This window comes from Scyliorhinus torazame, chromosome 24 (genome assembly GCF_047496885.1).
Source record: "Scyliorhinus torazame isolate Kashiwa2021f chromosome 24, sScyTor2.1, whole genome shotgun sequence".
Taxonomy (NCBI): domain Eukaryota; kingdom Metazoa; phylum Chordata; class Chondrichthyes; order Carcharhiniformes; family Scyliorhinidae; genus Scyliorhinus; species Scyliorhinus torazame.
In genome coordinates, this window is record NC_092730.1 from 48,668,655 (window position 1) to 48,695,503 (window position 26,849).

Consider the following 26,849-nt stretch of genomic DNA (forward strand, 5'->3'; position numbering starts at 1 on the left):
TATTTCATATGCCTTTCCACCACCCTATTAACCTGCCCACCTGCCTTCAGAGATCTCTGGACAAACACGCCAAGGTCCCTTTGTTCCTCAGGACTTCCCAGTGTCAGGCCATTCACATTAATCCTATAATAAAAATATAATATTCTTTATTGTCACAAATAGGATTATATTAACACTACAATGAAGTTACTATGAAAACCCCCCTACCAAGTGGATCACATCTCATTTTTCAGCGTTAAATTCCATCAGCCACTTTTCTGCCCATTTGACCATCCCGTCTGTATCTTCCTGTAACTCAAGACACTCAACCGCACTGTGAGCTTGAAACTCAGTGAAAGGATTTCACCCTCCTCTCGGAATCTGATCACCACCTCAATCCCAACATTCAGCTTGGGTGGGCAGACAAGACGACTTCCTTCCCGCAGCCCCCCAGCACAAACTGGATAATATCCCAAACTCGTATCCTGCTATTGTCACATTGCTCCACCACCTTGTTCTATTCACAAAACGCCAGGAATCTCAACCCAAATCCTCAGACCATTGATTCTCTCTTAAACCAACATCTTGTCCCTGATTAAGTCCATCGTGGGAAGCGGGGCTCCGTATTCCGAGTTCCTCTGCATACACCCGGGTGCTGTTGATGGACCAAAAGAGGCTTCAAACCTGAAAGAAAGCCTCTCTCACAGCCCTGTGAGCGTGTCTCCATTAGACGGTGCAGTCAATACCTGCAGAGTACATCACAATGGAGAGAAGTGTGAGCAATTTCAGCGTCACAATTCTGTGGAAATAGAGTATTCGAAATGAAACATTATTGGAAATACTGAACAGATCCTCTGGGATCAGGACTCAACAGGGGAACAGGCGCTTGAACAGATTAAGCTACAGAGCGTGAGGATGTTCAGCTAATCACAAGGGAATGCTGGAAATACGGTACGGATCTGTAGTTACTGTGAAAAGCGAAATAGTTAACATTTCACAACCTGACCTTTCATTGGAACGACCTGTTTCTCTCTCCACAGAAGCTGCCGGATCAGCTGAATATTTGCAGCATTTTCTGTTTTTGTCTCGAGTTTGCAGCATCCGCAGTATTTTGCTGTTGGGTCAAAGGACAATGAGTTGCCTTTCCTGCCCTGAGGGTTATTGCAGGTCCCTCTGGCTGTGATTGTCGCTGATTCGGCCAAACATTTACAATCTATCATTAATTGACCGTGAGAATGGGCGGTGAGGGGATTCTGGAACCGCTGCAAGTCCATATGGTGTATGTACACACACAGTGCTGTTAGGGAGGGGTTCCAGGTTTGGATGGTGCCTCGCGGAGTAAAGGTCAATGTCAGTTGTGTGATGCGAGCCCAGACCTCCAAAGGAGACTGCGACCTGCGCTCAGCCATCCTGACGTATTCGAAAGGTTAGGTGCGATTGGGCCGAAGTCGGGTGGTCTTTCCGTGGGTCAGTACCGACTCGATGGGCCGTATGGCCTCCTTCTGCACTGGAGCCATTCTACGATAGGGTGAAAACGGCAGCATCAGGACACAAGGACAAGTTACGGTCTCAGGCCAGAGTAAGTGTCCAAAGTAATGACACACACAACATTAGAAATCAATGAGATAAATACATTTATTGTGGACTGGTGCCATCTCCAGGCAGAACGGGAGCCGTGCGACACGGACACTCTCATTCAGGAGCATTTGAAATTGGAGTGAAATAACTTACGCTCAGTATGAAAGTGTTCCAAAACAGTTTAACAAGCTAATCTAAAGTACCAATTGGAATCTGATTCTTTCAGTGAGCGATGGTGGTATAGTGGTGAGCATAGCTGCCTTCCAAGCAGTTGACCCGGGTTCGATTCCCGGCCATCGCAATAAAAAGCTCTTTGTATATTTTTGCGCCACTTCGTGAGTTTCAAACCGAGAAAGAGAAACAGTTCCGAACTCAGAATTTGGGCGCAATTGGGGAGTGAAATAAGTAACTTTCTCATCATTTTTAATATGGTTTCAATATGGACAGTGTTTCACTATTCACCCACAAGCCGTCAAACAACAGCTAAAAGCCGCAGCTTTTTCACTTCACCCTCATGAAGTGGACCAAACAGAGACACAACAGACACGTTACAGACGAGGATGGGATTTGAAGCCACGTGTACAGAGCACAATGGATTATTGTGCATCACCTTAACCACGTGGTACAGCTGCTTTACTTCAGGGCCCTTTCGTATCCTTCAATCTAACTTCTTTGCGTTTCTTTCGCACAGTTGCTGATGTACAGAACACAGTCAAAGTGTAAATAAATAAAAATAATCTCTGAGTTAATTTGCGCTTGTGGCGCAACGGGAGCGCGCCTGACTCCAGATCAGAAGGTTGCGTTGAAATCATGTCAGGCGCACGGAGCTTTTCTGCAGCTGGTTCCAGGAATTTCTCTCTGTGTGGGAATGTTCTCGAAATGACTCCATTCCACGATGCAAATAATATATTTCATATTTACCCGGTTGAGCAAATTTGTCAAATAGCAGGAAATTCATCTAGTCCTGTTGAAGCAGAATGACAGTGAGTTCAGTAAGAAATGTTTACAAACAACAGCAATTTCTTTCTGCTCAATGTACACAGTTATAGTGATCTGTATTAAACAGCAGGAGCGGGAACCGCAGTCCGCAGTCTTCACCTTCACGGTGAGTCTGAATTTCAGTTTGGGGGTTTCAGAGAGAGCGGATGTTATTGTGGAAACTGAAGTCACTTTTCCTGTGAATGGAGCCGGTTAAAGAGCCCTGGCCGGCCTGAGAGTCCCGGAGCCTCCATGAATCTTCACAGCTCACAGAGTGAAGGGCTTTTCCACTTTGAAAATGACCATGTCCGGCAGCTGGAGCTTTCCCTTGTATTTTCTGGGATCTGGGAAAGAGCGGATCATCAAAAAACAGAAATGAAACACATATAATCGCAGTATTTATTTACATGAGCTGAACATCAGTGCGCATGGCCTAATGGATAAGGAGTCTGACTTTGGGGAATCTAGTGATGATATCAGAAAATTGCAGGTTCGAGGTCCTGTCGCGGTCGTTTTATACAGAAATCCGGTATAACTTGCTGACAATCCAGTTTTCCTTCCTCAGCTCAGTTCATTCAATTCTCTCTCATCTCAGTATTTCGTTTACCCCCTAATTAATCCACAATATCTGTTTGATTTGGATAAAGAAATGATTATGTATCAAGCGGTTCAATACAATTCTGTGGAGGGAATTCTAATGTCCTCAGGAAGATGGTTAGAGTCATAGAGTCATAGATGTTGACAGCATGGAAACAGGCCCTTCGGCCCAGCTTGACCATGCCGCCCGGTTTCTATCACTAAGCTAGTCCCACTTGCCCGCATTTCGCCCATATCCCTTTCTACCCACCCTGCCCATGTAACTGTCCAACTGGTTTTCAAAAGATAAAATCGTGCCCGCTTCCTCCCCACTGCCACTGCCTCACGAAGCCCGTTCCAGATGCCCATCACCCTCTGTGTGAGGAAATTTCCCTTCTGGTCTCTTTTGTATCTCTCCATTCTCACCTTAAACCTATGCCCTCTCCTTCTAGACTTCTCTACCTTTGGGAAAAGATGCCGACTACCTTAGCTATGCTCTTCATTATTGTATAGACATCTGTAAGTTCACCCCCAAGACTCATACGGTCCAGGGGGGAAAGTCCCAGCCTAACTAGCCTCTCCTTATAAATCACCATCAAGTCCTGGGAACACCCTCGTAAATCTCTTCTGCACTCTTTCTAGTTTAACAATATGCTTCCTATAATAGGGTGAGCATAACTGAACACAGCATACCGTGTGTGGTCTTACCAATGTATTGTGCAACTTGGTAGCACGGTAGCATTGTGGATAGCACAATTGCTTCACAGCTCCAGGGTCCCAGGTTCGATTCCAGCTTGGGTCACTGTCTGTGCGGAGTCTGCACATCCTCCCCGTGTGTGTGTGGGTTTCCTCCGTGTGCTCCGGTTTCCTCCCACAGTCCAAAGATGTGCAGGTTAGGTGGATTGGCCATGGTAAATTGCCCTTAGTGTCCAAAATTGCACTTAGTGTTGGATGGGGTTACTGGGTTATGGGGATAGGGAGGAGGGGTTGACCTTGGGTCGGGTGCTCTTTCCAAGTGCCGGTGCAGACTCGGTGGGCCGAATGGCCTCCTTCTGCACTGTAAATGATATGGTCTATAAACTCCAGCAAGACGTTCCAACTCCTGTATTCAATATTCTGTCCAATAAAACCGAGCATACTGAATGGCTTCTTCACCATCCTGTCCACTTGCGACTCCAGCTTCAAGGAGCTGTGAACCTGTACTCCTAAATCTCTTTGTTCTGTAACTCTCCCCAACTCCCTACCATTAACTGAGTAGGCCCTGCCCTGATTTGATCGACCCAAATGCATAACATCGCACTTATCCAAATTAAACTCTATTTGCCATTCATCGGCCCACTGGCCCAAGATGTTTAATAATGAGCTGAATCAACTGTTTTTTTGTTCAGAGGGATGTGAGATTATGTTACTGGATTGGGAATCCAGAGGCCAGAACGAATCTTTGGAACACGGAATAAATCCCACCATTCAAATTCACTGATATAATAGATTTTCAGGGGCGGGGGGCGGGGCTTGACAGAATAGATGCTGAGAAGCTGGTTCACCATGTGGGAGAGTCTTGGACCAGAAGGAATAATCTCAGAATAAGTGGCCGCCCATTTCAAACAGAAATGATGAGTAGTTTCTTCTCTCGGAGTATAGTGTATCTGGAGAAATGTTTGTATGAACCGAATAGGGCTGTAAAGGGTGGGTCAGTTAATATGTTGATATTATGATTTTGAACATCTCGATCATATCTCCTCTCAGCCTTATCCTCTCCAAGGAGAACGTTCCCACTATCTCCAATCTAGCCTCATAAATGGAATCAATCCTGTAAACCTCTTCTGCACGCTGCCCAATACGTCCACAGCCTTCCAATATTGTGGCTCCCAGAGCTGTGCAAAATATTCCATCTGATGTCTAACTGGCGCCTTGTACAGATTCAGCATAACCTCCTTCCTCTTGTTCTGTTTTCCACTCGTTATAAAGCCCAGAATAAGATATGCTTTATTGCCTGCTCTCTCCACCCGTCCACCTTCAATGATCTATCCACATATACACCCAGCTCTGTCTGCTCCTTCACCCCATAAATAGTTGAGGGGCAGCACGGTAACATAGTGGTGAGCACTATGGCTTCACAGCGCCGTGTCTCAGGTTCGATTCCCGCTTGGATCACTGTCTGTGTTCTCCGTGGGTTTCGTCCGGGTGCTCCGGTTTCCTCCCACACTCTAAAGATGTGCAGGTTAGGTGGATTGGCCAGGCTAAATTGCCCTTAGGTTAGATGGGGTTGCTGGGATACGGGGAAATGGTGGAGGTGTGGGCTTCATGGGGGTGCTCTTTGAAGAGCCGGTGCAGATTCCATGGCCCGAATGGCCACCTTCTGCACTGTAAATTCTATGATTCTATACTTCCCTACCAAAATGCATCATCTCACACGTCTCCAGACTGAAAATCATATTTTGTCGTTTGAAGTTCTAGACTGTCCGCGTCTCACTTTCCAAAATTTCCAAGATTGTACCATCCCAAACTTTGAAACTGTTCCCTGTACACCATGATCTAGCACATTGTTATATATCAGGGACAGCAAATGTTCCAGTAGGAACCCATGTGGAACACTACAAACCTTCTTCCAGTCCGAAGAGTCTCCATTGACCATTATATTCTGTTTCTGATTATTCAACCACATTTATTTCCATATTGCTACTGTCCCTTTTATTCCAGGAGCTGTAACATTTCGCTAATTCTGTGCAGTTTTGGTTTCCTTATTTAGGGAACGATGTAAATACGTTGGAAACGGTTCAGAGAAGGTTTCCTCGATTGTTGCCAGGAATGAGCCTTTCGTCAGTGGTAGGGAAATTACTGGAGAGAATCCTTCGAGACAGAATCTACTCCCATTTGGAAGCAAATGGACGTATTAGTGAGAGGCAGCATAGTTTTGTGTCTCACTAACTTGATAGAGTTTTTCGAAGAGGTCACAAAGATGATTGATGCAGGTAGGGCAGCGGATGTTGTCTATATGGACTTCAGTAAGGCTTTTGACCAGGTCCCTCATGGTAGACTGGTACAAAAGGTGATGTCACACGGGATCAGGGGTGAGCTGGCAAGGTGGATACAGAACTGGCTAGATCATAGAAGGCAGAGAGTAGCAATGGAAGGGTGCTTTTCTAATTGGAGGGCTGGGACTAGAGGTGTTCTGCAGTGATCAGTGCTGGGGCCTTTGCAGTTCGTAGTATATACAAATGATTTGGAGGAAATTGTAACTGGTCTGATTAGTAAGTTTGCAGATGACACAAAGGTTGGTGGAATTGCGGATAGCGATGAGGGTTGTCAGAGGATACAGCAGGATTTAGATCTTTTGGAGATTTGGGCGGAGAGATGGCAGATGGAGTTTAATCCGGACAAATGTGAGTTAATGCATTTTGGAAGGTCTAATGCACGTAGGGAATATACAGTGAATGGTAGAACCCTCAAGAGTATTGAAAGTCAGAGAGATCTATGTCTACAGGTCCACAGGTCACTGAAAGGGGCAACACAGGTGGAGAAGGTAGTCAAGACATACGGCATGCTTGCCTTCATTGGCCAGGGCATTGAGTACAAAATTGGCAAGTCATGTTGCAGCTGTCTGGAACCTTAGTTAGGCCACACTTGGAGTATCGTGTTCAATTCTGGTCGCCACACTACCAGAAGGATGTGGAGGCTTTAGAGAGGGTGCAGAAGAGATTTACCAGGATGCTGCCTGTTATGGAGGGAATTAGCTATGAGGATCGGTTGAATAAACTCTGTTTGTTCTCACTGGAATGACGGACGTTGAGGGGCGACCTGATAGAGGTCTACAAAATTATGAGGGGCATAGACAGAGTGGATAGACAGAGGCTTTTCCCCAGGGTAGAGGGGTCAATTACTAATCAATTACATAGATTTAAGGTGCGAGGGCAAGGTTTAGAGGAGATGGACAAGGCAAGTTTTTTACAGAGAGGGTAGTGGGTGCCTGGAACTCGCTGCTGGAGAAGGTGGTGGAAGCAGCGACGATAGTGACATTTAAGCGGTATCTTGACAGATACATGAATAGGATGGGAATCGAGGGACACCGACCCAGGAAGTGGAAAACATTTTAGACTCGTCATTGGTCAGGCAGCATGGTCGGCACGGGCTTGACGGGCCGAAGGGCCTGTTCCTGTGCTGTACTTTTCTTTGTTCTTTGTTGTTCTTTGAGCGGGTTTGCTATTGAGGAAAGGTTAGACAGACTGCACTTGTTTCCAGTGGAGATGTGAAGACTGACAGTTAATTTGATTGAAGTACATCAGATTTTGAATGGTCTTGACAAGGTGGACGTGGAAAGGATGTCACTGCTTGTGGGTGAGAGCAGAACTACTGGGCAGTTAAAAACAAGGATGTCGCCCTTTTCGGATGGAGATGTGGAAATTTCTCACTCTCAGAGAGTTGTGCGACTTTGGAACTCTGCCTCAGAAGGCGGCGGAAGCGGGACATTGATTATTTTTAAGGCGGACATTCAGCAAATAAATCAAAGGTTTATCGGGGTTACATACACCCATTGCATTCAGCCAGCTACCTGGATGCACAGGCGTTCGTTTGTTTTACTAATTTGAGTTTACATTCAGCGTCCAACACCATGGTGAAACGGTCTTTAAATAACGTGTTCGTTTCTTCACGTGTTCAGCACTGACACATTCTCTGGGGCTCAAACCTGATCCGACTTCAATGATCGTCGTGATAAAAATAAACAGGGCTCGTCCGGGATTTGAACCCGGGACCTCTCGCATTTTAGCGCAAATGGAAGCCCCTAAGCGAGAATCATACCCCTAGACCAACGAGCCAAATCACAGTTAAAACTTACTCAAACCAGCTTATCATTGCCTCCCGAAGCTTATTGTATCAGCTCAATGCGCTTCTGAATTCCTGTTCAATTTCGTTTCGTTGTTAAAATAAATTCAAAAGAAACAATTTTTGTCCCTTGCTTTTCGTACTGGGATCATTGGGTAAATTGGTTAATTTTGGTTAGTTGGCCTCCACTGCGAACAGAATAAAAGACATACGGGACCAGTCTTTGCCGTTGCTGAGTCAGCACTGTGCAATGGTCACTCCGAACGATTCTGTCATGAAGCAGCTCCTCAAGTATTCTCTTTCTCAATCTGCTGAAGGCTGAGCTGACACATTGGAGGTGAGGGCGAATCCTGTCTGCTGGATCTGCCTTTTTTCAGTGAAGGCTTCCGGCCATGGAAAACGGTCCACTATTTTCCACGATCTCGCCATTTTATTCTGTGTGCCATTCTATGTGAGTGTTCACAACATAATTCAGCTCTTGGTATTCACCAGGATTCACCACGAAGCGCAACACCTCCATACTCCCAGAACGCCTCGATCCACTGCAATCGGTCCACATCAGACGACATTTCATAGAATTTACAGTGCAGAAGGAGGCCATTCGTCCCATCGAGTTTGCACCGGCTCTTTGAAAGAGCACCCTACCCAAGCCCACACATGCACCCTATCCCCATAACCCAGTAACCCCACCAAACACTAATGGCAATTTTGGACACTGAGGGCAATTGAGCATGGCCAATCCACCTAATCTGCACATCTTTGGACTGGGGGAGGAAACCAGAGCACCCAGAGGAAACCCACGCAAACAAGGGGAGAATGTGCAGACTCCGCACAGACGTTGACCCAAGCCAGGAATCGAACCTGGAACCCTGGAGCTGTGAAGCAATTGTGCTAACCACTATGCTACCGTGCTGCCCCTAACTGTTTCCCTGGCCCGACACTCATCCCTGGAGCATCTCGAAAACAAGGACTCCTACATCAGACTCCTATTTATTGACTCCAGCTCCGCCTTCAACACCATAATCCCAGCCAAGCTCATATCAAAGCTCCAAAACCTAGGACTTGGCTCCCACTCTGCAACTGGATTCACAATTTTCTGATCAACAGACCACAATCAGTAAGAAAGAATAACAACACCTCCTCCACAATAGTCCTCAACACCGGGCCTCTGCAAGGCTGCGTACTTAGCCCCCTACTCTGCACCCTGTACGCACACGACTGTGTGGCAAAACTTGGTTGCAACACCATCTACAAGTTTGCTGACGATACGACCATAGTGGGCCGGATCTCGAATAACGATGAGTCCGAATACAGGAGGGAGATAGAGAACCTAGTGGAGTGGTGTCGCGACAACAATCTCTCCCTCAATGCCAGCAAAACTTAAGAGCTGGTCATTGACTTCAGGAAGGAAAGTACTGTACACACCACTGTCAGCATCAACGGGGCCGAGGTGGAGATGGTTAGCAGTTTCAAATTCCTAGGGGTGCACATCTCCAAAAATCTGTCCTGGTCGACCCATTCCGATGCTACTACCAAGAAAGCACAACAGCCCCTATACTTCCTCAGAAACTAAGGAAATTCGGCATGTCCACATTAACCCTTACCAACTTTTACAGATGCACCAAAGAAAGCATCCTATCGGGCTGCATCACAGCCTGGTATGGCAACTGCTCGGCCCAGGACCGCAAGAAACTTCAGAGAGTCGTGAACACCGCCCAGTCCATCACACAAACCTGCCTCCCATCCATTGACTCCATCTACACCTCCCGCTGCCTGGGGAAAGCAGGCAGCATAATCAAAGATCCCTCCCACCAGCTTACTCACTCTTCCAACTTCTTCCATCGAGCAGGAGATACAGAAGTCTGAGAACACGCACGAACAGACACAAAAACAGCTTCTTCCCCACTGTCACCAGATGACCCTCTTATAGACTGACCTCATTAACACTACACCCTGTATGCTTCATCCGATGCCAGTGCTTATGTAGTTACATTGTATATGTTGTGTTGCCCTATTATGTATTTTTTAAAATTCCCTTTTCTTCTCATGCACGATTTTGATCTGTTGAGATGCTCGCAGAAAAATACTTTTCACTGTACCTCAGTACACGTGACAATAAACAAATCCAATCCAATCCAATCCAGTCAGTGGTGTTGTGTGGAAAGTAGGATTCAGTCTGTGGAACTCTGTGTCCCATACACTATATGTTCAGAGTGACCATTGCACAGTCCTTGTGGAGACAAGGCCCCATCTTCACATTGAGGATTCGCTCCATTGGGTTATTTGACACTACCACCCTGCTAAATGCAATCAATTTTGAAATATAATTCATGTATATTTCAGTCTCTGACACTGTATGACAAAGTCAGATTTATTCCATATTTGTAATATTCCGGTAATTCCTAGGATTGTTGCACATCTACTGTAACACTCTGTCTTTGGGATTCAGTTAAATCGCGTTGTGAGTGTCTCTGGGACTGTATGAGAGTCTGTCATTCATTCAGTATCTTTCATTCTCTGAAATTCTGTGTGAAGGTGGAACTAAATCTGTAATGATCAATCTCTGATATTGTTATTGAGTGGAGAAAATCATTCTGTTGTTTGCCAGTTTCCGTAAAACGTCTGCATATCAGAATCATGACAAAACTTTCAGTGGCGTTGCGCTTGTGTGTCCGTTGGGGAAGGGGCATACAGGCATTTGGGTGGTGAATGAATCTTTATCTGTCAGTCTCTGATGTGCGCAGTAAGAAGTCTGACAACACCAGGTTAAAGTCCAACAGGTGTGTTTCAAACACTAGCTTTCGGAGCGCTGCTCCTTCCTCAGGTGTATGAAGAGATATGTTCCGGAAACATGTATATAGACAAAGTCAAAGATGTAAGAGAATGCTTTGAATGCGAGCATTTGCAGGTAATTAAATCTTTACAGATCCGTAGATAGGGGTAACCCCAGGTTAAAGAGGTGGGAATTGTCTCAAGTCGGGACAGTTGGTAGGATTCCGCAATCCCAGGCCAGATGGTGCGGGGCGAATGTAATGCGACATGAATCCAAGGTCCCGGTTGAGGCCGTACTCATGTGTGCGGAACTTGGCTATAAGTTTCTGCTCGGCGATTCTGCGTTGTCGCGCGTCCTGAAGGCTGCCTTGGAGAACGCTTTCCCGGAGATCAGAGGCTGGATGCCCTTGACTGCTGAAGTGTTCTCCGATGTGTTCTCTGGTGTGACATGTGAATATTCGATTCATTCTCTCTCTGCAGTCTCTGCTGCTGTGTGTGGCACAGGTCTCCCCAGACCAACGAGCCAGCCGCTGATTTGATCTCACTTAAAACAACTTTTAATTGCGTCCCAAAGCCCATCAGTTTCCCCACAATTATAAATCAGAAATGTTAATGAACAATGTGACATTTATCTCTCTGTTCTGGTGATGATCAGAAGCAGTGATGTCAGATTTCACCACTCGACAAGTCGGCCTGTGGATGCGCGTCGGCAATATCGTGTTTATGTAATTCTGCCAGTCAGTGGGTTCAGTTGGCATTTTAGGAGAAATTCGAAGCCATCATGACTTCATCAGTGGCCTCATGGTTAAGGTGTGAGTGATGTTAATCATGATGCGATCAAATGTGTGTCTGTTTCAGTCTTTCCGCGGGGAGTTTTCATGCTGAGGAGAAACATGTTGGACATGGTCTGGGAATGTTTCACTCCGGTCCATTCCCAACATTTCCTGCCCTGATGGGATGGGCTTTTCCTTCCAAACTGCACCCGCTGCAAACAGATTCCCCAAATTAACGAACAAAACAAAAACACGCGCAACTGATCTTTTAAGAAATTATGACATTTTCTCTGAAAACAATATACCAACATTGATTAATATTGGTTAAATATCCTTTATAAATTATTGTTTTATACGTTTAGTGTAGTTTATTAAAAAATGCTGATTACCAGACCCTATAAATTTTTGCTTTCATTCCCCAAACAGCCAAATTGGGTGAAAACCATCAATGAGAGGCAAAGGGAGCCCCGATCATTTGTGTGGTCAGTGGTTTGTTTATGGAGCTGAGTAAATATTCCGGAGCAGAGCCGCTCCGAGCAGGGTTCTAACCTCCTCGGGAATACAATAATGTGGGTTTGCCGTTTCTGCCCACACATCTGGATAGGAATGGAGCTGCTGCTGCCCGGGGAGCTGGACAAGCAAGAGGCACAGATATTGACCAACTGCACCCGCTGCAAACAGATTCCCCAAATTACCGAACAAAACAAAAACACGCACAACTGATCTTTTAAGAAATTATGACATTTTCTCTGAAAACAATATACCAACACCTCTTGAAGATTTGATTTGCTGTAACAATTCACTCTGAACTGTCTCAATGTCAGCCGTAATTCCTTCCCAGCTCACACACAGGCGCTGACTGGTTAAAAGTCTGCTTCACTTTTCTAGGTCCGGCTCAATAAAATCAATCACAGGCCCATGATCTGCTTTCCTCCTGTTCTCAGACACATCCACTTTGTACAAGGGCGCACTAACTGGTTTTCAGAGTAAGAGTCAGACTGCAGTCACCTCGTTCTCTCTCGATCCCTTTATCTCAGAGCCACCTCACAACCAGGAATGGAACTTCTCACAGAGCCAAGAATGGAATAGTTTGTCGATTCTTCCACTGATTCAGGACCGTCCATCACCAGGACGTGTTTGTCCAAAAGAGTTGGGATGAGATGGGGCTGAGTTTCACTGTGTATCCAATCAGTCCCCGGAGAAGCACAAAAACAATGAGTGAGGGAGAGAGAAAGAAACAAAGAAACAGATAGAGAGATAAAATATGTTCTATTTCTGCCACGATCTTTTTACAGAGATATACATGCAGCTGAATGAAATCAAACCACGTTTCCATCTTTATATTTCGTTCAGTTTCCCCCCAAAAATGTTAAATATCGGACTGAACTCGATGAAGGTTCCAACCGTTTATTTGCAGCCAATCAGAATTCCGATTCATTCCGGAGTCAGCGGCTTGTCCGCCGAGTTGAACAAACATTTCGAATCACAGTCGCTGCGAACAAAACTCGAACCTGCGCGGGGAACGCCCATTGGATTTCAATCCCAACGCCTTAACCACTTGGCCATTGCAGCTGTGTCTGGTATGCCATTCATTAGTAATTTGGTCGATAGAATACATTCTAAAACCAGCCTGGAATAACTCCAGGAAGTTATTGCATTCAAACGATCAACGGGGCCCCGGGGTTTATGTGAGGAGGGGTTGAATCTTCGTGGGAAATGACCTTTGGATTTGGAGAGAATCCTTGAGAGACTCGAAAACCTCCGCTCCCTAAACGCACAATTCCACTGATTAAATAGTTTGTGGAACAACGTCAGTTACATTGGAAATATATTAGAAATTCAAATGCAGCAGCACTACACTTCCGAGTCTGGAAGAAAATTAAAATCATGAATCAAGAAATTACAGAGGGAGACCTGTGCCGGCCGAAAGGTCACGTGATGACGCAACTAACATGATCACGTGTCGGGATTCCGGCAGTTCCACGGATCGCGGTCAGAGCACAAGCCAGGAGCCGCTGCTCAACTATTAAATCAGTTATTTTTATTCCAACTCCTTGGTCGCCAGTCATTGAGAGACCAGCATTTCTACATGGTGTCAGCAGTGGGCAGTGTGGCAGAAGGTCTCCACCGCATCAACATCCTTGGATCATAGAATCGTAGAATATCCAGCGCAGAAGGAGGCCATTCAGCCGAACGTGGACTGCTTAACCACTTCCTTACCTTGCAGGTCAGCTGTTCGGGAGAGAGAGAGAGCCGGGACCTTGGAAACAGCGCGGGAGTTTGAAAAAGCGCGGGAGCTGCGAGTCAGAGCGGAGAGTTTAAAAGGTCGCGGCGTGGGTGAGGGAAGTACTGCTTAACAACTTCCAGACCTTGCAGGTCAGCTGTTAGTTTCGGGAGATCAGTTTCGGGAGCAGGCCTATTGGCCGACTGTATATCAGGAAGGATACAAAGGGTGTGGCTGAAGTGCCTTTAGAAACAGAGTGCTGGAGGCAAACAGAGTGTATCTGAGTTTGGGTAAGACTGAGTTCGGATAAGAGGTGAGTGAGGGCTGTGTTTTATTTTTGGAGTTTGGTGTTTGGGGTTGAGTTCCCCCCCCCCCCCCCCCAAAAAAAAAAAATCCAATTAATTAAGTAAATTAATTAACTAGTTAAGGGAATTTGGTGCTCATCTTAAGGAGGTGCAGAGAAGCAGACCTGTGAGGGAGCCTCGGGAGCAATTACATCACAGCCAGCAGGTAAGTGATTGGCTTGTAGCTGGTAAGTGATTTCTCTCTCTTTGACTTTCTCTTAGCTGTGTAGTGTAGTTCAAATTTAACTTCAGGTTTAAGTCATGGCAGGAGAGCTCAGACCCGTGTCATGCTCCTCTTGTGAGATGTGGCAAGTCAGGGACCCTTCTGGTGTCCCTGACTCCTTCATCTGCAAGAAGTGTGTCCAACTGCAGCTCCTGTTAGACCGCTTGACGGCTCTGGAGCTGCGGATGGACTCACTTTGGAGCAACCGCGATGCTGAGGAAGTTGTGGATAGCACATTCAGTGAGTTGGTCACACCGCAGATTAAAATTACTGAGGCAGATAGGGAATGGGTGACCAACAGTCAGAGGAAGAGTAGGAAGGCAGTGCAGGGATCCCCTGCGGTCATCTCCCTCCAAAACAGATTTACCGTTTTGGAAACTGTTGGGGGAGATGGCTCACCAGGGGAAGGTGGCAGCAGCCAGGTTCATGGCACCGTGGCTGGCTCTGCTGCACAGAAGGGCGGTAAAAAGAGTGGCAGAGCTATAGTGATAGGGGATTCAATTGTAAGGGGAATAGACAGGCGTTTCTGTGGACGTAAACGAGAATCCAGGTTGGTATGTTGCCTCCCTGGTGCAAGGGTCAAGGATGTCTCGGAGCGGCTGCAGGGCATTCTGGAGGGGGAGGGTGAACAGCCAGCTGTCGTGGTGTATATAGGCACCAACGATATAGGTACAAAACGGGATGAGGTCCTACAAGCTGAATTTAGGGAGTTAGGAGTTAAACTAAAAAGTAGGACCTCAAAGGTAGTAATCTCAGGATTGCTACCAGTGCCACGTGATAGTCAGAGTAGGAATGACAGGATAGCTAGGATGAATACGTGGCTTGAGAGATGGTGCAAGAGGGAGGGTTTCAAATTCCTGGGACATTGGGACCGGTTCTGGGGGAGGTGGGACCTGTACAAATCGGACGGTCTGCATCTGGGTGGGACTGGAACCAATGTTCTCGGGGGTGTGTTTGCTAGTGCAGTTGGGGAGGGTTTAAACTAATGTGGCAGGGGGATGGGAACCGATGTAGGAAGTCAGTGGGGACAGAAACAAAAGGCAGGAAGGGAGAGTGTGTAAAGCATGACCAGAGAAAGCAGGGCAGAGAGCAAGGAAGGTTTACATTAAACTGCATTTATTTCAATGCAACGGGCCTGATGGGCAAAGCAGATGAACTCAGGGCATGGACGGGCACATGGGACTGGGATATTATAGCTATGACTGAAACATGGCTAAGGGAGGGGCAGGACTGGCAGCTCAATGTTCCGGGGTACAGATGCTATAGCAAGGATAGAACAGGAGGTAAGAGAGGAGGGGGAGTGGCGTTTTTGATTAGGGAGAACATCACGGCAGTACTTAGAGGGGATATATCCGAGGGTTCGCCCACTGAGTCTATATGGGTGGAACTGAAAAATAAGAAGGGAGAGATCACCTTGGTAGGACTGTACTACAGGCCCCCAAATAGTCAGCGGGAAATTGAGGAGCAAATATGTAAGGAGATTACAGATATCTGCAAGAATAATAGGGTGGTAGTAGTAGGGGACTTTAACTTTCCCAACATTGACTGGGACAGCCATAGCATTAGGGGCTTGGATGGAGCGAAATTTGTTGAGTGTATTCAGGAGGAATTTCTCATTCAGTATGTGGATGGACCGACTAGAGAGGGGGCAAAACTTGACCTCGTCTTGGGAAATAAGGAAGGGCAAGTGACAGAAGTGCTAGTGAGGGATCACTTTGGGACAAGTGACCATAACTCCATTAGTTTTAAGATAGCTATGGAGAATGATAGGTCTGGCCCAAGAGTTAAAATTCTTAATTGGGGCAAGGCCAATTTTGATGGTATCAGACAGGAACTTGCAGAGGTAGATTGGGGGAGACTGTTGGCAGGCAAAGGGACGGCTGGTAAATGGGAGGCTTTTAAAAATGTGTTAACCAGGATGCAGGGTAAGCACATTCCCTTTAGAGTGAAGTGCAACACTGGTAGAAGTAGGGAACCCTGGATGACTCGAGATATTGAGTCTCTGGTCAAAAAGAAGAAGGAGGCATATGACGTACATAAGCAACTGGGATCAAGTGGATCCCTTGAAGAGTATAGAGATTGTCGAAATAGAGTTAAGAGGGAAATCAGGAGGGCAAAAAGGGGACATGAAATTGCTTTGGCAAATAATGCAAGGGAGAATCCAAAGAGATTCTACAGATACATAAAGGGGAAAAGAGTAACTAGGGACAGACTAGGGCCTCTTAAGGATCAACAAGGACATCTTAAGGATCAACAAGGACATCTATGTGCAGAGCCACAAGAGTTGGGTGAGATCTTGAATGAATATTTCTCATCGGTATTCACGGTGGAGAAAGGCATGGATGTTAGGAAACTAAGGGAAATAAATAGTGATGTCTTGAGAAGTGTGCATATTACAGAGGAGGAGGTGCTGGAAGTCTTAAAGCACATCAAGGTAGATAAATCCCCGGGACCTGATGAAATGTATCCCAGGATGTTGTGGGAGGCTAGGGAGGAAATTGCGGGTCCCCTAACAGAGATATTTGAATCATCGGCAGCCACAGGTGAGGTTCCAGAAGAATGGAGAGTGGTGAATGTTGTGCCCTTGTTTAAGAAGGGCAGCAGGGAAAAGCCTGGGAACTACAGACCGGTGAGCCTAACGTCTGTAGTAGGTAAGTTGCTAGAAGGTATTCTGAGAGACAGGATCTACACGCATTTAGAGAGGCAAGGACTGATTCGGGGCAGTCAGCATGGCTTTGTGCGTGGAAAATCATGTCTCACAAATTTGATTGAGTTTTTTGAGGGGGTGACCAAGAAGGTAGATGAGGGCAGTGCAGTAGACGTTGTCTACATGGACTTTAGCAAAGCCTTTGACAAGGTACCGCATGGTAGGTTGTTGCAGAAGGTTAAAGCTCACGGGATCCAGGGTAAGGTTGCCAATTGGATTCAAAATTGGCTGGACGACAGAAGGCAGAGGGTGGTTGTAGAGGGTTGTTTTTCAAACTGGAGGCCTGTGACCAGTGGTGTGCCTCAGGGATCGGTGTTGGGTCCACTGTTATTTGTGATTTATATTAATGATTTGGATGAGAATTTAGGAGGCATGGTTAGCAAGTTTGCAGATGACACCAAGATTGGTGGCACAGTGGATAGTGAAGAAGGTTATCTAGGATTGCAACGGGATCTTGATCAATTAGGCCAGTGGGCCGACGAATGGCCTTTTGGCAGATCGAATCAGGCCAGGACCTACTCAGTTAATGGTATGGCGTTGCGGAGAGTTATAGAACAAAGAGATCTAGGAGTACAGGTTCATAGCTCCTTGAAGGTGGAGTCGCAGGTGGACAGGGTGGTGAAGAAGGCATTCGGCATGCTTGGTTTCATTGGTCAGATCATTGAATACAGGAGTTGGGACGTCTTGTTGAAGTTGTACAAGACATTGGTACGGCCACACTTGGAATACTGTGTGCAGTTCTGGTCACCCTATTATAGAAAGGATATTATTAAACTGGAAAGAGTGCAGAAAAGATTTACTAGGATGTTGCCGGGACTTGATGGCTTGAGTTATAAGGAGAGGCTGGATAGACTGGGACTTTTTTCCCTGGAGCGTAGGAGTCTTAGGGGTGATCTTATAGAGGTCTATAAAATAATGAGGGGCATAGATAAGGTAGATAGTCAACATCTTTTCCCAAAGGTAGGGGTGTCTAAAACTAGAGGGCATAGGTTTAAGGTGAGAGGGGAGAGATTCAGAAGGGCCCAGAGGGGCAATTTCTTCACTCAAGAGGGTAGTGAATGTCTGGAATGGGCTGCCAGAGGTAGTAGTAGAGGCGGGTACAATTGTGTCTTTTAAAAAACATTTAGATAGTTACATGGGTAAGATGGGTATAGAGGGTTATGGGCCAAGTGCGGGCAACTGGGACGAGCTTAATGGTAAAAACTGGGCGGCATGGACTGGTTGGGCCGAAGGGCCTGTTTCCATGCTGTAAACTTCGATGATTCTGTGTTAGCACTGCCCCTCCGAATGAGCACCGCAGCTACTCTCTACAGGAAGAGGTTTAATAGCTAGTTTAATGCAGCACCATCCCGGCTAGCTCAGTCGGTAGAGCATGAGACTCTTAATCCCAGGGTCGTGGGTTCGAGCCCCACGTTGGGCGGTCTATATTATGATCTGAAAATATTGATGCTGAACGAACTGTTTTGACAACAGGAACACAAGGTTATGTCGCTGGACTGGGAATATAGAGGTCTGAACTAACCCTTGGTGGCAAGACTTAATAAATCTGGAATTTAAATTTCGTCTCAGTAATGGCGCAGAAAGGTTCTGCTTCAGAGGGGCCATATTTCCACAACCGGAAACACATTTGCACAATAGGGAATGATTTGACACAATTTGCTGCATCTTTATCTTATGCAGCAACCATTTGTGTGGCACCTTGTCAAAGGCTTTCTGGAAACCCAGATAGACCACATCCATTGGCTCCCCGTTATCTACCGCACTGGTAATGTCGTCAAAAATTTCCACTAAATTAGTTAGGCACGACCTGCCCTTTATGAACCCATGCTGCGTCTGCCCAATGGGACAATTTCCATCCAGATGCCTCGCTATTTCTTCCTTCACGATAGATTCCAGCATCTCCCTACTACCAAAATTAAGCTCACAGGCCTATAATTAACCGCTTTCTGCCTACCTCCTTTTTTAATCAGTGGTGTCACGTTTGCTAATTTCCAATCCGCCGGGACCACCCCAGAGTCTAGTGAATTTTGGTAAATTATCACTAGTGCATTTGCAATTTCGCTAGCCATCACTTTTAGCACTCTGGGATGAATTCCATCAGGGCCAGGAGACTTGTCTACCTTTAGCCCCATTAGCTTGCCCATCACTACCTCCTTATTGATAACAATCCTCTCAAGGTCCTCACCTGTCATAGCCTCATTTCCATCAGTCACTGGCATGTTATTTGTGTCTTCCACTGTGAAGACCGACCCAAAAAACCTGTTCAGTACCTCAGCCATTTCCTGATCTCCCATTATTAAATCTCCCTTCTCATCCTCTAAAGGACCAATATTTACCTCAGCCACTCTATTAAAAAAAATATATGTTTGTAGAAAATTTTACTTTCTGTTTATATATTCTGAGCAAGTTTACTCTCATAATCTATCTTACTCTTCTTTATAGCTTTTTTAGTAGCTTTCTGTTGCCCCCTAAAGATTTCCCAGTCCTCTAGTCTCCCACTAATCTTTGCTACTTTGTATGCTTTTTCCTTCAATTTGATTCTCTCCCTTATTTCTTTAGATATCCACGGTCGATTTTCCCTCTTTCTACCGTCCTTCCTTTTTGTTGGTATATACCTTTGCTGAGCACTGTGAAAAATAGCTCGGAAGGTTCTCCACTGTTCCTCAACTGTTTCACCATAAAGTCTTGGCTCCCAGTCTACCTTAGCTCGTTCTTTTTTCATCCCACTGTAAACTCCTTTCTATAAGCACAAAACACTAGTGTTTGATTTTACTTTCTCAGTCTCCATCTGTATTTTACATTCCACCATATTGTGATTGCTCCTTCCGAGAGGATCGCTAACTATGAGATCCTGAATCAATCCTGTCTCATTACACAGGACCAGATCTACGAACGCTTGTTCCCTCGTAGGTTCCATTACATACTGTTCTAGGAAACTGTCGTGGATACATTCTTTCAACTCCTCCTCAAGGCTGCCTTGACCGACCTGGTTAAACCAATCGACATGTAGATTAAAATCCCCCATGTTAACTGCTGTACAATTCCTACATGCACCAGTTATTTCTTTGTTTATTGCCTGCCCCACCATAATGTTACTATTTGTTCGCCTATAGATGACTCCTATCAGTGACTTTTTTGCCTTACTATCCTGATTTCCACCCAAATGGATTCAACCTTGTCCTCCATAGCACCGATGTCATCCCTTACTATTGCCCGGATGTCATCCTTAAATAACAGAGCTACACCACCTCACTTACCATCCACTCTGCCCTTCCGAATAGTTTGATACACTCGGATATTTAACTCCCAGTCGTGACCATCCTTTAACCATGTTTCAGTAATGGCCACTAAATCATAGTCATTCACGATGATTTGCACCATCAACTCATTTACCTTATTCCGAATACTACGAGCATTCAGGTAAAGTACACTTATGTTGGCTTTTTTACCTCTGTTCTGAATCTTAACACCTCGATCAGTAGCCTCTCCTAAGTTATATTTCCTCTTAACTTTTCTCCTAATTTTCCTTGTGGTTGAACCCATAATGTTGTGTAACAACCTGCTGCGTCGCTTACCATTAATGTTTTTACTTCCCGTTTTATTCCTTTTAGTATTCCTGGTCCTATTCACGGAGCTCCCCTCAGTCACTGTACCTTGTACTGTCGCTCTTTTTGATTTTTGACTATGGCTTCTCTGCCTTACACTTTCCCCCTTACTGCCTTTTGTTTCTGTCCCTGTTTTACTACCTTCCAAATTCCTGCGTCGGTTCCCATCCCCCTGCCACATTAGTTTAAACTCTCCCCAACAGCTCGAGCGAACACTCTCCCTAGGACATCAATTCCAGCCCTGCCCAGGTGCAGACCGTCCGGTTTGTACTGGACCCACCACCCCCAGAACCGGTTCCAATGCCCCAGGAATTTGAATCCCTCCATCATGCACCATCTCTCGAGCCACGCATTCATCCTATCTATCCTCACATTCCTACTCTGACTAGCTCGTGGCACTGGTAACAATCCTGAGATTACTACCTTTTGAGGTCGTACTTTTTAGTTTAACTCCTAAATCCCTGAATTCAGCTTGTAGGACCTCATCCCGTTTTTTTAACCCATATCATTGGTGCCTATGTGAACCACGACAGCTGGCTTTTCACCCCGCCCCCCCCCCCCTCCAGAATGTCCTGCAGCCACTCCGAGACATCCTTGACCCTTGCACCAGAGAGGCAACATACCATCCTGGAGCCTCGATTGTGTCCGCAGAACCGCGTGTCTATTCCACTTACGGTTGAGTCTCCTGTCACTATAGCCCTGCCATTCTTCTTCCTGCCCGGCTGCGCAGCTGAGTCAGCCACGGTGCCATGAACCTGGCTGCTGCTGCCTTCCCTGGTGAGCCATCTCCCTCAACAGTATCCAAAGCGGTATATCTGTTTTGCAGGGAGATGACCGCAGGGGACACCTGCACTGCTTTCCTACTCTTGCTCTGTCTTTTGGTCTCCCATTTTCTATCTCCTTCAGTACCTTTCACCTGCGGTGTGACCAACTCGCTAAACGTTGTTTTAACAAGGGTTTTAGAGACAAATAGCAGAACATTGCACAATGTCAGGGTATAAGACGTAGGAGCATAAGTAAGCCATTCAGCCCATCGAATATGCTCCGTATTGCAATGAGATCATGCTTGATCTGATATATGACGTGTTATGACCTCATACGGTGGCACGTTGTCACAGTGGCTACCTCACAGCGCCAGCGATCCGGGTTTAATTCCAGCCTTTGGTCACTGACTGTGTGGAGTTTGCACTTTCTCTCCATGTCTGTGTGGGTTTCCTCCGGGTGCTGCGATTTCCTCGCACAGTCCAAATGTGTGCAGGTTAGGTGGAGTGTCCATGCTAAATTGTTCCTTGGTGTTCAGAAAGTTGGGTGGTGTTGCAGGGATGTGGTGGGGACACAGAGGCTCTTTCCGAATATCGTTGCAGAGTCGATTGGCAGAATGGCCTCCTTTTACATTTTAATGATTTCATGATAACCCGGCTTTTTATCTCTAGATTTCATGATGAACCTTTAAAACCAACGTTCCAGCCAAGCCTCAGGTAGCAGTAACTCCTCAATGGTCGTTAATTTCCACGCTGTCAAACATTTGGTCAGTCTGAGGAAGTCACATCCTGGAAATGTCATACATTGATCCAGTTCTAAAGTAAATTAAGTCGCTCTAGTCCCTGATGACCATAGGCTGCTTTCCCCTTTGAGGGTGAGATCTGGCTGGTGCTGATTTAACCTGAGGATCATAAGACCATAAGACATAGGAATGGTAGTAAGGCCATTCGGCCCATCGAGTCCACTCCACCATTCAATCATGGCTGATTTCAAATCCATTTACCCGCTCTCTCTCCATAGCCCTTAATTCCTCGAGAAATCAAGAATTTATCAACTTCTGTCTTAAAGACACTCAACATCCCGGCCTCCACCGCCCTCTGTGGCAATGAATTCCACAGACCCACCACTCTCTGGCTGAAGAAATGTCTCCTCATCTCTGTTCTAAAGTGACTCCCTTTTATTCTAAGGCTGTGCCCCCGGGTCCTAGTCTCCTCTGCAAATGGAAACAAATTCCCTACGTCCACCCTATCTAAGCCATTCATTATCTCCATACCTCAGGCGAGGGGCAAGGTTGTGAAGGCTGGGTTTTCATGATTCAGTTCTATTATAACCGTGTGATCAGAATCTAATTAACCTGGTGTTGTCTCTGTTAATATTGTCTCATGGTAAGGCAAACCTCACCGATTGGATAGACGAGTGATCGTTCTTCAGTCTTGTCATGGACGGACCCGCTGAATATTGAGGCACTTTCTGAAAAGTTTACCTTTCTACCAGGAATAGTCTCATCCCAACACAAGAATTTATCTTTAATCTGCTCCAAGTATACTTTCACGACTCGCTGAAAGAATATAATCCCTATTTCCTGGGGAATTAAGCCAGGCAGGAGTAGAAACCTGTAACTCCATGATCAGACTATGTCCATCGTGAAGTGTGTGTTCCGATGATCGACGGATTCCTCTGCGATGCCGGGAGGTTTTGTTTTTGCTGTCAAATGATGGTTGATTCCAGTCTTTCAGCGAGGGCCTTTCACACTGTATGGAAATATCGTGGACATGATATTGAAGTGTTTCCTATCAGTCCATTCACAAAAGTCCCTGAATATGCTGGGAATTCGTTTTATTGACAAAATCTGCATTTCCATCATTGAACACCGGGCTGAAATGAAATGAAAAACCGGTGATTGTCACAAGGAGGCTTCAAATGAAGTTACTGTGGAAAGCCCCTAGTCGCCACAGTCCGACGCCTGTTCGGGAGGCTGGTACGGGAATTGGACCGTGGTGCTGGCCTGCCTTGGTCTGCTTTCCAAGCCAGTGATTTAGCCCTGTGGAATGAAAGTAAAAAATTATCGTGTCTGATAATTAATATTTCTAAATAAACTACACTAAACATATGAAACAATACTTAATAAATGATACTTAACAAATATTATTCAATATTAATAAAGTGTCCTGCAACGTTTGGAAGGAAATGCCCATCCCATCCGGGCAGGATATGTTGGTAATGGACCGGAGTGAAACATTCCCAGACCATGTCCAACATGTTTCTCCTCAGCATGAAAACTCCCCGCAGAAAGACTGAAACAGACGCTCATTTGATCACATCATGATAAACATCATGGTTTGCACTGAGTGCTGAATTTGGTGCATTTGAGTGCTATAGTGAGAGTTTGGTGACTGAGGGAGTTAGGTGAGAAGGGAGTAAGGTGCTCCTTTCATTTCGTTTCCTACATTTCCGCAAAGAGCGAGAAGGGATCCAGGAGTTTACAGAGAGTGCAGCTGACTGGGAGCAGAGTCGGAGGGCGAGGTCCAGTTGGTCCACAGGGCAGCTATATTCTGTAAGGTAAGAGGGAATGGAGGCGAGGCCTGTTGCATGCTCCTCCTGTAGGATGTGGGTGGTGAGGGATACCACAGGTGTCCCCACAGACTATACCTGCGAGAAGTGCACCCAACTGCAGCTCCTCGGAGACCGTGTTAGGGAACTGGAGCTGGAGCTGGATGAACTTCGGATCATCTGGGAGGCAGAAGGGGTTATAGAGAAGAGTTTACGGGAGGTAACCACACCCAAGGTACAGGACAAGAGTCGTTGGGTTACAGTCAGGGGAAAGAAAACAAACAGGCAGACAGTGCAGGGATCCCTCGTGGCTGTTCCGCTTCAAAACAAGTATAACGTTTTGGATGCTGTTGGCGGGGGGGGGGGGATGAACTACCGGGGGAAGGGGAAGGTCCTAGCGGCCATGTCTCTGGCACTGAGTCTGGCTCTGGCGCTCAGAAGGGAAGGGGGAGTATAGAAAAGAAATAGTAGTAGGAGATTCAATGGTTAGGGGAATAGATAGGAGATTCTGTGGTCGCGAGCGAGACTCCCGGAAGGTATGTTGCCTCCCGGATGCCAAGGACAGGGATGTCTCGGATCGTGTCTTCAGGATCCTTAAGGGGGAGAGTGAGCAGCCAGAAGTTGTGGTGCACATTGGTACCAACGACATTGGTCGTAAAAGGGGTGTGGAGGTAATAAACGAGTTTAGGGAGTTAGGCTGGAAGTTAAAAGCCAGGTTAGACAGAGTTGTCATCTCTGGTTTGTTGCCGGTGCCACATGACAGCGAGGCTAGGAATAGGGAGAGAGTGCAGCTGAGCACGTGGCTGCAGGAATGCTGTAGGAGGGAGGGCTTCAGGTATTTGGATAATTAGCATGCATTCTGGGGAAGGTGGGACCTGTACAAGCAGGATGGGTTGCATTTGAACCAGAGGGGCACCCATATCCTGGGATGGAGGTTTTCTAGTACTCTTCGGGAGGGTTTAAACTAATTTGGAGGGGAATAAGAACCGGATTTGTAGTCCAGCAATTAAGGTAGCCGATATTCAGGACTCCAAAGTGTGCAGTGAGGCAGTGGGGAAGGGAACACTGACAAAGGAGAGTACTTGCAGGCACGGAGTTGGGTTGAAGTTTGTATACTTCAACGCAAGAAGCATCAGGAATAAGGTGGGTGAACTTATGGCATGGATTGGTACTTGGGACTACGATGTGGTGGCCATCACGGAAACTTGGATAGACGAGGGGCAGGAATGGCTGTTGGAGGTCCCTGGTTGTAGATGTTTCAATAAGATTAGGGAGGGTGGTAAAAGAGGTGGAGGGGGGGGGGGGTTTAATTAGAGATAGGATAACAGATGCAGAAAGGCAGTTCGAGAAGTATCTGCCTACTGAGGTAGTATGGGTTGAAGTCAGAAATAGGAAAGGAGCAGTCACCTTGTTGGGAGTTTTCGATAGGCGACCCAATAGTAGCAGAGATGTGGAGGAACAGATTGGGTAACAGATTTTGGAAAGGTGCAGAAGTCACAGGATAGTAGACATGGGTGACTTCAACTTCCCAAACATTGAGTGGAAACTCTTTCGAGCAAATAGTTTGGATGGGGTGGTGTTTGTGCAGTGTGTCCAGGAAGATTTTCTAACACAGTATGTAGATTGTCCGACCAGAGGGGAGGCCATATTGGATTTGGGACTTGGCAATGAACCAGGGCAAGTGATAGATTTGTTAGTGGGAGAGCATTTTGGAGATAGTGACCACAATTCTGTGACTTTCACTTTAGTAAAGGAGAGGGATAGGTGCGTACAATGGAGCAAGGTTTACAATTGGGGGAAGTGTAAATACGATGTTGTCAGACAAGAATTCAAGTGCATAAGTTGGGAACATTGGCTGTCAGGGAAGGACACAAGTGAAATGTGGAACTTGTTCAAGGAACAGGTACTACATACCCTTGATATGTATGTCCCTGTCAGGCAGGGACGAGATGGTCTAGTGAGGAAACTGTGGTTGACAAGAGAGGTTGAATGTCTTGTTAAGAGGAACAAGGAGACTTATGTAAGGCTGAGGAAACAAGGTTCAGACAGGGCGCTGGAGGGATACAAGATAGCCAGGAGGGAACTGAAGAAAGGGATTAGGAGAGCTAAGAGAGGGCATGCAAAATCTTTGGCGGGTAGGATCAAGGAAAACCCCAAGGTCTTTTACACACATGTGAGACATATGAGAATGACTACAGCGAGGGTAGGTCCGATCAAGGACAGTAGCGAGAGATTGTGTATTGAGTCTGAAGAGACAGGAGAGGTCTTGAACGAGTACTTTTCTTCAGTATTTACAAATGAGAGGGGCCATATTGTTGGAGAGGACAGTGTGAAACAGACTGGTAAGCTCGATGAAATACTTGTTCGGAAGGAAGATGTGTTGGTCATTTTGAAAAACTTTAGGATAGTCAAGTACCCCGGGCCTGACGGGATATATCCAAGGATTCTATGGGAAGCCTGAGATGAAATTGCAGAGCCGTTGGCAATTATCTTTTTGTCCTCACTGTCAACAGGGGTGGTACCAGGGGATTGGAGAGTGGCGAATGTCGTACCCGTGTTCAAAAAAGGGAATAGGGATAACCATTGGAATTACAGCCAAGTTAGTCTTACTTCGGTGGTAGGCAAAGTAATGGAAAGAGTACTGAGGGATAGGATTTCTGAACATCTGGAAAGACACTGCTTGATTAGGGATAGTCAGCACGGATTTGTGAGGGGTAGGTCTTGCCTTACAAGTCTTATTGAATTCTTTGAGGAGGTGACCAAGCATGTGGATGAAGGTAAAGCAGTGGATGTCATGTACATGGATTTTAGTAAGGCATTTGATAAGGTTCCTCATGGTAGGCTTATTCAGAAAGTAATGAGGCATGGGATAGTGGGACATTTGGCCAGTTGGATAACGAACTGGCTAACCGATAGAAGTCAGAGAGTGGTGGTGGATGGCAAATATTTCGCCTGGA

At 46.2% G+C, this 26,849-nt stretch overlaps 3 non-coding genes across 3 annotated transcripts; 2 read left to right on the forward strand and 1 right to left on the reverse strand.

The window, feature by feature from the left end:
- Positions 1-1,786: 1,786 nt before the first annotated feature.
- On the forward strand, positions 1,787-1,858 carry trnag-ucc (transfer RNA glycine (anticodon UCC)). The gene has a single exon. It is a non-coding gene; the product is annotated as a tRNA-Gly (tRNA).
- Positions 1,859-7,834: 5,976 nt separating this feature from the next.
- On the reverse strand, positions 7,835-7,925 carry trnap-agg (transfer RNA proline (anticodon AGG)). The gene is given in 2 exon segments: positions 7,835-7,870; positions 7,890-7,925. It is a non-coding gene; the product is annotated as a tRNA-Pro (tRNA).
- Positions 7,926-18,322: 10,397 nt separating this feature from the next.
- Positions 18,323-18,395, forward strand: trnak-cuu (transfer RNA lysine (anticodon CUU)). The gene has a single exon. It is a non-coding gene; the product is annotated as a tRNA-Lys (tRNA).
- The last annotated feature ends 8,454 nt before the right edge of the window (positions 18,396-26,849 follow it).